The following is a 12,855-nucleotide window of genomic DNA, read 5'->3' on the forward strand; positions in this document are numbered from 1 at the left end:
ATTCGATATTTTATTTCGTTTGATAAAATTTTTATGATAATTTTATATTTTTTTAACGTTAATGATCAATTGTATATTTAAGAATTACGGAATCTTCGCGAGATATATTGAAATTTATATTATTATAAAATTACACTTTAATAAAAAAGTAAAAAGATTTGGCATGAAATAGCTTTTTATTATTTTAATAGAATAAAGAAAAAAATAAAATAATTAAATAAACGTATAATAGAATTTCAAAAATGGATTTGGATTTTAGTCTTTCAGCTTCGCTGAAATATTTATTCGCCTATCGCAGATTATTATTTTATTCCTTTCTATTTTTTTTTTTTTTTTTTTTTTTTTTATAAACTTGACAATGCTTTCAAAAGCGATTAAAAAAAATCTATCATTTAATCTTTCCTTCCTTTTTATCCCCTTTTCCATTTCATACCAATACCTTTTAAAATCATTCCCACCCCAATCATTGACACCTGTCGTGTTTCGTTTAATCGAAGCTAGCAATTGTTTAATTGCCCTCGTAAGACCGTGTTGTCAACGTTTTGAACTTTGGAGAGATAAATTGAATTTCTGTAGTAAATCCTGTGACCACTAATAATCTCGACGAGCTATTCGTAAAACGTTCGATCGTTTCCATATGAATTGCTTTTTGCGATAATAAAATTTCTTCCCGTTCACCATCACGGTTTTCCACCCTCCAGTTACGTTCCAACATCTTTTTCCTTCCGATTCTCTCGGTTTATGCAAATTGAACCGCCGCAAACGAGTCGGGCGAATAATGAACGTTTCAGAATATATTTCAGATAAGTGGACAAACTCATCGCGAATCAGAAATTGAATATACTCTACCGTGACATGAAACTCTCCAGGGCTATAATTCTTTTAACGCTTCACCTTTGATATAAATGGCCAAGTGTTATTTGCATACAAGGCACGAGTGAATATTTTACTAGTTTTCTCTTCCCCCGAGCTTCATTAATATTATTGCTTTTGATCTTTTGAATAAAAAAAAAAAAAAAAGAATATTTTCTCAAATTTCTATGAACACTCGTCCAACTTCACTTCGATCGAAATAATACCTTTCCCTCCACGACTTGGATGGGAAACATTTTTCATGCTGATAACTTTATTGCGAAGGGTTGGTTGTACGCTGGGAGAAGATAAAAGGTTCGAGTTAGAGGCGATAATTTTTTCGACAGATAATGTCTTTAATTTAATTCCTTTGTCACGGTTATATATTGATATCACCGTTAATGTACTCTGATACACACAGAAGAACTTGATCCTTTATCTCTCGTCGCATGACACGCTCTATCTCTATCCATCCGAGCACTCGTTTAAAGGCAAAATATGTTTTACGCTCCACGTGTCCCGTTCCTAGTCTTATACCGATAAATTTACGCTTCGAGGGATTTAATTTAGGTCAGACATAAATCGACTTGGGGTGTAATTACCAATATAGCGAGTTGGAGAGTCGACCGCCCGAAATCTTACGCCGATCCAAATAGATCTCAGACGGGCGGATTTCGGTAAATCCTATCCATATTACCGGGACATGAAACGTTTCAAATTCAAACACACTACGCGAATACATCTGTTTTACGCGTGTAGAAATCTCAACCCCACGGGGGAAATATGTATGGAGCCTCAACGAACCGTTTCAACCCCTCTTCGACACCAACCCTTGTCTCGTCACGCCTCACCACAGACCTTATCGTGGATATCACCCTCACCCACCCTTTCCCACCCTGCTCTTCACTCTTTATATAAATGTCTTTCTCCACCGTCCATCCCTCTCTTCATTTCGCAAGATCTTGAGGGTACACCTTGAAACGTGAGACTCTGGCCTCAAATATCCATAAAGCTTACTTCAAAGGTAATAAATTAACCGGCGAAGATTCTCCTTCTATCCGTGAAATAGAGGCGTGCTTCCAGTGGTTTCCTTCGGGTAATGGTCGATTCGGTTGCGAATGTATTTATGTGACTGGAAAGAGAAAATACTTTGGGAAAGATGCGAAAGGTGCGTAAAGATAGAAACAATTTTCCACGTGAAAAATTCGTCGAATCGCGAGGCGACATTGATATATTGTAGATCGCGGTGGGAATTAAGAAATATCGAATTGGGGGGAATTTTTTGTTATTTTTGTTATCGTTTGAAAATATGCATGAATTCGATTTCGATTTCGAAGTACAATGAAACATTTGGTTGGATAAGATTATTGTGATGCGATTATTATTGATTCAAAAGATATTTTATTGCTCATTTTAATCGAAATATATTTTTTTTTTCAATTTTTTTTTGAAATCTTCATGTGTTATCTTTAATTTTTCATGTTATAATTATGATAGTATAAAAACTTTAAATACTATGAGAAGATTATTTTCTAAAAATATGTAAATCAGAGATAGCATTGTATCAAATGAATTCTCTTGATAAAAGTATAAATACATAAATGTAAAAATATAAATATACATTTCATTATGTAATTTATATAATTTAGTAAGTAAGTTAAATAGAAATAAAATTATAAGTATAAAAATATAAAGATAATGTAATTGTAGATGATAGATTGTAGATGGTAGATTAAATTTCTCTGGCATTTAAGATGCATATTTCTGAAAATTAAAAGAAATTTTGTTCATCATAATCTAGTCAATTCTGTAGAAAATTCCTTATTCAAATAGTTGCGAGGATTATTTTAAATTCATCGCATGCATCTCTGACATTCTATTCACTTCTATATAGTATTCTTCCACAAGAATAAAATCGCACACGCATGGTTTTAATTCATAACTACTTCTTATCTCGCTTCATGAATAATTTTCTTCGTTAGCTATTAAACATCAAGGATAGATGAGAGTTAACTTGTTAAAAAGCATCTTTGTAAATTCATATCAAAGTTTAATGAACATCAATCATAATCTTATGCAAATAATCAGCAAAGACTGTCTTGCACGTTGAAAACCTCGGTAAATCAATATATTTATACATATTTACTTCAAATGTTTATTTCTTATTTCTTTCTCTATCTCATTATATAACTCTTGACATCAATTCTTTCTACATTTTCAGCATACATTCAATTCAAATCTATTGTGACATTTTAAACATTATCTATGGATATGCATATGTATATATTTTAAATTTTAAAGAAGATTTCCATTTTATGCTTAATTTTATTCATAACTTCTCTTTTCTTTTTTTTTTTTTTTATCTTAAATATGGATAGAACAAACATATTTCAAATTATTCTTAAACATCATGCGTATTTAATTCGTTTTTATCTTCATTATAATAATGTTCTTAAATTAACATTTGTTTCTCGTACGAGTATATGAATAATCATTACAATTGCACAACGAAACTATTGTATAATTTTCTATGTATTTAAATAATGAAATTTTTTTATTATTTAAAAAACTTCTTTTTTTCTTTTTTTTTTACTAAATAGTGAATATTATGAATCTCTCATCGAGTTTTTTTTTTTTTTGTATATATAATATTTTGGAATTATATTTTTAACCGAATATTTTCATTGTGTTATTATGATTAAAAGTTTAAATCATTTTTTCTCTCTTTAAAAATTTAATTTTTGTACAGATATTTGGTAAAAGAATAAAAAAGAAAAGATTATTTAAAATGAAACTTCAACAATTATTATATTATCGATATCTCTCAGTAAAGTTTCTCAGTGAGCTTAGGAAAATAAGTTTTCCAAAGATCTATAAAAAAATTGTAGGAAATTTTTTTCTTCACGAGAAAATCATCAACCTTTTGTTTTTTTTTTTTCGATATAAATTCTTCCATAAAATCTTCATATATTATATTATTGTTTGAAGAAATGGATTAAATTATAACAAAATAATAATAATACAATTGTTATAATGCATTGATAATATGAATAATATATATTTTTTAGGATAATAATCATTAAAAAAGAATTTGTATAAATTATTAATGCAGTTAAAAGAAGTTAAATTAAAAATAAAATAATTCCTGTTTTATTTATTTTTCTTAAAATAATATATTTAATGGAAAATGTTGAAACAATTAATGAAATATAATATCAGTTAAGGATTTTGCTAACCTAGTATTACTTACACAATTGAGGATTATTACGTAATATTAATTAAACGCAGCACTATAGTAATTATACTCCGTAAAATATTATAATGAATATGAATATTAATATTAATGAATATTTCAAATTATTAAAGAATATTATCTTCTTAGAATACCAATTAATTATTTGTTTTAATTATAAATATAAAATTTAAATATTGTAATAATAATATGATAATTAATAATTGATCGTTAATAATCAAATTTATATAAAATCATACATTAAAAATAATAATAATATTATATAATTATTATATAATATATTATATATAATATATAATAATAATATTAATAATAATATAATAATACTAGAAATATATATAAAAGAAAAGAAAATTAATCGTATAAATTCAACTTTCTACGATTTGAACCGAAGATATCCGAAGATATCCGAAGATACCCGAAGATATCCGAAGTTCAACGAAGTTATGAGCCGAAAACGGCCGAAGGGTGCCGAAGTTACAAATTGGCGCCAAAAAGTTCAGTAATTTTACGAACCGCGAAAGTGTAGCAGTCACGTTACTCATTATTAATTTACATTAAATTTATCAGTTTGTGCAATATATTTATACAAATATCGATATATAATGTGTGAAAATAAGTGTTAACGGAATAATTTATTATTAAATGTGTAATATAATAATATAATAGAAATATTATATTGTATCAGTGAATCTGCGTCGTAATAGAGTATATCTTTTGTCCTTGAAGATCCTATTTTCTTTTTCCAACTTCAAACTGTGAGTATTTTATTGAATTTTTTTTAAATATAATAATATTTATTAATTATTTGATGAAAAATTATCATAAGTAACGTAATTATATATATATTAAATATGGCTTAATGAGGTTGAATATATTGCGCATTAACGAATGAATTTATTTGTTCCGAATACTTCGTTTATTTTTCTTGTTGCTCTATTATATTAGACCTTGTAACGTTTTTCTGGGAAATATAATGTTTAAATTTCTTTATGAATCGTTTGTGTATCGAAACGAACGATACATTAGTTTGTATATCAAAGCGAACAGATCATTAATCACAGTGACATATTCCAATTATCAAGACTACAATTAGGTAGATGTAGAAATTTAAGAGTAAGAATTATAATCGCGAACAAATTTATACTTATGTATGTATATTATTTCATATTTCATTGGATAAATTATAGACATATAAAATTACATATAAAATATAGATTAAACTATTTCTTTGAAATTTCTTTGAAATTTATTAGATGATTGAAATATATAACCTAAAATTATTTTATATTATACATACATATAATAATAATTAATATATTTACAAAAAGAATTAAATATTAAGTAGCTTATATAAATTAAAATAAAAGTCCAAATATATATTAATAATAATATTCCTTAGTATCATATTAGACATATAATAATTTAGATAGATAGCTTTATATCAGAACAAAATAGTATAATATATCTATAAATATATGCCAATTAGGATTAAAATATTTATAAAAAGAATTAAATATTACAATATTAAGTAACTAAGATAAATTAAGAATCAATATATATAATAATCAATATATAGAATCAATATATATATATAATAATATATAGAATCAATATATATAATAATAATATTATTTATTTATATTAGATATTTAATAATTTACACAGATAGCTTTATATCAAATCATAATGTAATATATATTAAATCAAATATAGCGTAATATATCTATGCTAATTAGGATTAAAACGTTTAGAAAAAGAATTCAATATTAAATAGTTTAGATAAATTAAATTAGAAATCAAAATATATATATATTAATAATAACATTATTTATTCATAGACACATTAGATATATAATAATTTAGATAGATAGTTTTATATCAAAACAAAATAGTATAATATATCTATAAATATATGATAATTAGGATTAAAATATTTACAAAAAGAAGTAAGTATTAAGTAACTAAGATAAATTAAGAATCAATATACATAATAATAATAACATTATTTATTTATATTAGATATTTAATAATTTACATAGATAGCTTTATATCAAATCAGTGTAATATATATCAAATCAAATATAGTGTAATATATCTATGCTAATTAGGATTAAAATATTTAGAAAAAGAATTCAATATTAAATAGGTTAGATAAATTAACAAAATTGTATAATATATCTATAAATATATACCAATTAGGATTAAAATATTTACAAAAAGAATTAAATATTAAGTAACTAAGATAAATTAAATTAAGAATCAATATATATAATAATAATAATAACATTATTTATTTATATTAGATATTTAATAATTTACATAGATAGCTTTATATCAAATCATAGTGTAATATATTTATAAATATATGCTAATTAGGACTAAAACGTTTAGAAAAAGAATTAAATATTAAATAGCTTAGATAAATTAAATTAGAAATCAAAAAATATATATTAATAATAACATTATTTATTCATATTAGATATATAATAATTTAGATAGATAGTTTTATATCAAACCAATATAATATAATATATCTATAAATATATGCTAATTAGGGCTAAAACAACAAGAATTATTAATTAATTTAGATTTAGAAATTAGAAATCAAAATTAATAACATTCATATTAGATATTTAATAATTTATATAGATAGTTTTATATCAAATCAATATATAAATGGTATAATATATTTATAAATTAGGACTATTAATAAATAATAGGAATTATTATTAGAAGTTAAATTCGTTTCTCTTCAAATTATTTTCTCTTTTTCTTTATTTTACTTTTCTTGGATAAAAAATACATTATTCTATATAAAAATATTAAATCAGTAGAATATTTATACATTATATATGTTTATGCATTTATACAAAATTAGAATATAAATTAATGTATAAAAATCTACAAAATGCAAAAAGGCATGAAAGATTGTATAGTATTCATTATGATATTTAAGGAATAATCAAATCAAATTTCTAAGTTACATTTTTTTAATGATATTCAAATTTAATTTTGCATAAAAATCCACAATAGTCAGATATCCAGATTATATTTCAAATAATATTACAACAAAATATAGTATTCATTATGATATTCGAGGAATAAATCAAATTTCTAAGCTACATTTTTTTAATCTTGTTCAATTTTAATTTTGCATAAAAATTCACAATAGTCAGATATCCAGATTATATTTCACAAACAATATTACAACAATATATAGTACTCATTATGATATTCAAGGAATAAATCAAATTTCTAAGCTACATTTTTTTTAATCATATTCAATTTTAATTTTGCATAAAAATTCACAATAGTCAGATATTTAGATTATATTTCACAAATAATAATGAACAATATTTTACATATTTTTCATATTTTTTATTGTTCAATAATTGTTTCAAATTACACAGAAGTTCACAAACATCTTAGAATTTAGTATTTAATATTAGAATCTTATTATCTCTATTTATCTCTATTTAGTATTAGTAGTAATATTAGTATTAGTATTAGTCTTAGTATTAGTATTTAGAATCATAATATTATTTTATTAAAAATTAAATTAAATATTTATATAATCTTTTGACCAAAATGGCATTTAATTCAAATGAAATAAAATCGAAGTAGACTTAATGGAAATGAATGATGGCTGAATCACAAATGAAAAAAACATTATTTTGTACCGTGGACAAACGAAATGTCGTTGTTATTACCCCATCGGGGGTAAGAAACGAGTCCTCGTTTCCTTAATTGCTCGATGGCCGAGGGTTCCGGAGATGAAGTCCCGAGATCCTTGATAACGAAGCTGAGAACGCGTGAAAAGGCACTGAAACTCCTAGAAATATCGAGCGAAATTATCTTCGGGGTTAGGTTTAACGGGTAAGAAAAGCTGGCTTTCTCGAATAATTTAAAAATATTCGCACGGTCAAATATTCGCGCGTGAATTTTATTCTGACGGATATATCGTAAAATAAACTACGTGTAAATCGTTAAGCTCGTTAAAAATCATCTGGAGAGTCTAGATGCGATATAATTTATTCGATTTCTGAGAATTATAATGAATATTGAAACACTTTATTCGATTTATTTTTAGCAGTTTGAAATCATTTAGAAATAATAAACATTTTTTGAAGGAAATATTTAATTTTTTTGAAATATTTTTTCGAATGTTAGAATTGCGCATAGATATTCATCTTATTATGTGATTTATTTATTTTTCACAATATTTATATTTATTTTTCGAAACGTTTAAAAAAAATTTTGGACAGGAAATTTTAATATCTTCTATGATTTTTCATATAAATTCATTTTTTTTTTTCGACTTGTACTATCAATTCAGTAACACCCTATATTTTATAGACTCTGATATCGTAAATCATACCATGATAAGATATTATTAAAAATATGTATAGTATTATCTATATAAAATGTCATAAAGTATATATTGAATTTTTTCATCATCCTATTAGCATATATTTATTAAAAACCTTTCGTATTGAGAATTTTTTTTTAATTAATTTTACAAATAGATTTGAAAATATTTTAATATTTCCCCATTTCCAAGATTCAACTTCTCGCTTTATTCCCGGTGTAATTTCAACTTCTTCTTCAACAGCTTCTTTTTAAATCGTTGTTCTTCATTACTTCTCGACTTCTCTTATTTCATTCCAAGCACGTTTCTATAGAGTCGTCAAGCGTGACAAAACAGTTTCATCGATTTTTTTTTCCATATATTAATCTCCGCGTGCAATCAGAAAGATCATTTCGTAAATCGTAAGATCCTAGACGGGGAATCCTCGAGGTTGGAAACGTTGAATGATCGTAATCCATGACACCGCGATGTTCACGTAATGACGACGTCAGTAAAAGATACCATCCAGAATAAAATGCATCGTTCCTCCATTTATCATGGATCGCGGTTAATGGAAAATATCGCGGTCACTATGTACCCATCAATTAATACCTGTATACTCGTTAAACAGACGGAAGTGAAACTACGCGGATAAAATTTGCCATTATATGAAACCTGTTTGCGTCTATAAATTCGTTCTTCATTCCTCTTTTTTTTTCTCTCTCTCTCTTTCTCTCTTTTTTAGAAGGATTAAATATCACGTTTTATGGCCGAGTCTCTAAATTGAATTTTCCTTTCTTTTTTTTATTTATTCCTAAGAAATGAAAAAGGAAATAAAAGATAGGATTCTATAATTATTATAGAAGCATTGAATATAAATAATCGATGATGATATTGGTAATTTATGATAATCGAGTCAGACAGCTTAGTGATAAATTATTGATAAATTTGAAGGATATATGATGGTTTTTTTTATTTTATCATTTTGATTAATCGTGATTGTTCATTCTAATGTTTTAATTTATTTATATATGTCTGTAATTGAGTTTGATCAATAAGAATTTTTTTTTTTTCAACATTTTTATCTATGAGAAAATAAATCTTCAAGGACTAAGATAATTAATAGAAATAATTACACTTTATAGAAATAATAGAATAAATAGATAAAACAATATATAATCTTTCTCAATTACATTTATTTTCACGTAAAATTAAAAAATTATCTCTTCAAAATTTATCTCGATGGTATTCATAAATCTTCGTAACTTCGTATAAATAAATTGAAATCGATGTAATATACGAAAAAAAACTTCTTTCACTTGCAAATTACATGCAGTTTATTTTCCTTATTCATTTCAAATTCACTATTAAATCGAATCTTTAAGAGAAACTTTAAGAGAATTCGATGTCTCGAAAACTATATTATTTCGACATTATTCTTATTGCACCCTTGAAATATATACAGTTTATTCGCGGGCACATTAATATTCTTTAAAAGCCGGGTTGCATTACTGTTTGTACGAGAAATAGTTTGATGCATAGGCCGTAAACGGAACGGCTTTCAACCTATCGACCCCGAGGAAAGCAAACTTTCCTCGAGGCGAGGGGGATGATGGACAATGCCGAGTAATATCGAATAATGACGGATGGGAAAAAATATGAGACGCGAATAACATCTGGAGAATTTAATATAAATTGCGTCGAAACGAGAGAAAAGAAATGCGAAGAGCCACAAACGCGTGGATGAATATCTTTTTTTTTTTTTTCGCGGTTTATTACAGGGAATTTCCATGGAATAGACATTATGGCTATGATGATAAAATTGAATGGAAATGATCGATCGATCGATAGTTGCCTCATAGAACATAAGGGCCGGGAAGGAAATAAAAGAAGGAATAAAAGTTCTCTTGATTCTATATCACAGGGATTACGTACGTGAATTTATTTTCTTGGTGATAGCGAAAATAGAGGGAAAATTCTTTTGATATCGATAAAAAGATAAGATAAGATTTATAATATTTTATAGGATTATTTAGAATAGGGTTGTTTATATTATATATACATATAGGATTTATAATATTAATTTTCATATCCATATTAAAATGATTATTTTTCAATTGGAAAATCATCCTCTTTATTTTTTGCAAATCTTATATAGTACATAAATATTTTTAGATGTAAATATTCATCTTGTGTCTATATATTTGAATATGATAATATGATTTTTTTAACACAAACGCAACAATGCATATTTTAAAATGAAAAAGTGAATAAATCTATTAATCTCAACATTTCTAGTCAACGGGTTAAATTTGTGAATTGTAATTTTATCAATTACATTTTAATAATTCTATAAATTTAGATTATTAATAATAATTTAGAAAGATATCAGGCTATGTGCAAATACATTCTATATAATTAATTCTTTGAATAGGATTTCAAAGATAAATATATGAGCGTGGCGCCATTAATATTAAAATTTTCTACGCCATCGTTTTATTCGTTGCTGAGCGTGCTAAAATATACCGTCCACGTTCAATGAATATTCTTAAAGACTCGTGAATTTTTTTTTTTTTTATTCATAGAAAAAGTCATGTTGAAACTGAAGATATTAGCACATGAAATACTTAATTTGCTACATCTTAGTCAAACTTCTTCATTGATATACTAATTTCCATTCTTTTCAAGCCAATTTTACACAATTCAAACGAGAATCCGTAGTCTTCCCTGATCATTATTTCTATTTAATTAGACCTGTCGTATTCGAATGTCAAATTTCTATGTCAGTTTTACTACAAAATAAAATTTATCTTGCTCCCTTTAACGAAAATAATCAGTTAGTATCAAATAATTTAAAAATCGATATTAGGTTCCTTCGTTATAAATAGGAAATCAAATATATAAATAATAACATACACGATATTTTGCAAATTTCAAAAATAATATATGCATACGTATAAAAAAAAAATAGTAAAAGATATTAAAAAAATATTATATTCAATCTAACTTGAAGTCGACGTGTTCTGCTCGATAGTAATATCAAGTTTGCTTTTGTACGCGCATGCGACCAACTCTTTTTACTCGCGGTGTATTCGATATCGGATTTAAAATATGCAAAATGAGCACAGGTAGATTAACGAGATACGTTTAATATTTCCCTTATTGATCCGTGCATAGCTGAAGGAAACGTGTAATATCCATATCTAAATATCGTTTTTCTCATCTCATCGGCAGCGTTGACGGTAGCTAGCTAATCTACCATACTGTCAAGACTTCACGTGAGTCAACATGCAAATCTGAGGAGTTGCGAGTGCAGCGTCCAAAGTAGAATAAGCATACGTGTTTATGTCGGCTCGTTGCTCGCATGTTAAATACGGGTATCCGCTTGAAGGCTTGAGCATTTTCGAAACAGCTCCGCATACTATATTTATGCAATTATGGTAGAATTACGTCGAATATCGAGAAAAAGGAAAACACAGAGAATGAATCGGATTATCGTGTGGATATATAAATATTTCAAATCTACGTACAATAATAATAATAGTAAATTATATAAAATGTAACGATTTATATCTATATTGGAATAGTGTAGTATTGATTCGTTTAGAATTTGAATGATTTCATAATTTCATATGTGAATATAAATAATATGAGTAAATGTTAGAATATTAATATATTCTATAGATTTCTATCGAATCGAGTTACAATAGGAAATATTTTATAGACAATAATTGGAAAGAAGAATATCTTATTCAAGATAGAATCACAAATAGTTAGTTAATTATAGAATCATTGTAATATTCGATATTTGTGCATTCGATAAATTTGTCACATATGATTAAATATAATTATTGTATCGTAATTCAAGTTAATTATTCGTTTATTTATGGGCAAAAACGTAGTTGACATCAAATACGAGAAACAATATATAATAAAAAGCCAGCCCAGAATTAAAATTAATTAAAATAAATTACGGAAGAAACAGTAAACGAACGTAATATATCATATTATTACAATTTTTAGAAAAGAAATCAATATTCTTATATGATATTTTTTTAAACATTTCAAATTTAAAATTATTCGTCTCTACAATAGATAATCACCTCCAATTAACATATACACAGATGTGTACGATTAAATGGAAATATAAAACGAAACAATAATGGCAGAGAAAAGGTATAGCCATAAATCATTCTCGTTTAACCTGGAGTATGAATCAAAAATCTCGTAAATAATTCACAAGCACTGCAATTAAAAGAGAGAACGATTCAAACAATTATCAAGATACTTGTATTTTTATTTCTTCCTTTTTTCTTTTTTTTTTTTTTCCTCCTTTTGTTTTTTCCTTTCAATTTTTATTTCGACCAGATTTTATCCATCGAATGCTATCGTTTCGATT

General features: G+C 25.6%; 1 long non-coding RNA gene across 1 annotated transcript in view; it reads left to right on the top strand.

The window, feature by feature from the left end:
• The first annotated feature begins 4,500 nt into the window (after positions 1-4,500).
• LOC113218868 overlaps positions 4,501-12,855 on the top strand; it is a 33,286-nt gene continuing 24,931 nt past the window's right edge. Inside the window, exon 1 of the long non-coding RNA XR_003304915.1 lies at positions 4,501-4,863. This is a non-coding gene — a long non-coding RNA (uncharacterized LOC113218868). The remainder of the gene's footprint in view (positions 4,864-12,855) is intronic.

Source organism: Apis mellifera, linkage group LG6 (assembly GCF_003254395.2).
Source record: "Apis mellifera strain DH4 linkage group LG6, Amel_HAv3.1, whole genome shotgun sequence".
In the NCBI taxonomy this organism is placed as follows: domain Eukaryota; kingdom Metazoa; phylum Arthropoda; class Insecta; order Hymenoptera; family Apidae; genus Apis; species Apis mellifera.